Genomic DNA, 845 nt, shown 5'->3' on the forward strand with positions numbered 1-845 from the left:
ACACACACACACTCACACACTCACACACACACACACACAACAGAATAGAAAGTTCAAAAGAACAGCATTTAAAACAGAAATCTTTTGTAACATTATACATATATTTACTGTCACTTTTGATCAGTTTAATACATCCTTGAATAATATATATATATATATAACCTTACTTAGTGACCCCAGACCTTTGAAAGGCAGTGCATGTATTTATCTATTTATTTATTTGGTTAGTTAGTTAGAGAAATGTCTGTCTTTGTGTTATTTTCTTAGGATTAGGGTAAAATACAAATAGGGCATGTTGTTTCACTTCCAAATAATAATAATAATAATAATAATAATAAAAACTACAATAACATATTCGTTGCTACTACTATAAAATTACCATAGACTGTATAAAAACATGGACTTAGTGAAAATTACAAACGGGAAAATTCTATTGTGGGACAGAATTTCCTTTAAAAAAAAAAAACTTAGGCAGCAAAAATAAATAAATATGCAGAATGAAATGCATTAAAACAGCATTTTGGAGTTCTAGAAATGTCCTTAAAAGGATAGTTCACCCAAAAATGAAAATGTGATGTTTATCTGCTTACCCCCAGCCCAGGGCATCCAAGATGTAGGTGACTTTGTTTCTTCAGTAGAACACAAACTGAGATTTTTACCTCCAGCCGTTGCAGTCTTGTCAGTCTTATAATGTCAGTGGATGGGAATCACGGCGTTGAGAGTCAAAAAACATACACAAACAAAACCAATTTAAACCCTGCGGCTCGCGACGATACATTGATGTGAAAAGACACGAAACGTTTGTGTACGTTTTTTGACTCTCAAAGCCGGGATTCCCCTCCCCT

The sequence above is a fragment of the Sinocyclocheilus anshuiensis genome, unplaced genomic scaffold, assembly GCF_001515605.1.
Source record: "Sinocyclocheilus anshuiensis isolate Anshui unplaced genomic scaffold, SAMN03320099.WGS_v1.1 scaffold1805, whole genome shotgun sequence".
Classification (NCBI taxonomy): Eukaryota; Metazoa; Chordata; class Actinopteri; order Cypriniformes; family Cyprinidae; genus Sinocyclocheilus; species Sinocyclocheilus anshuiensis.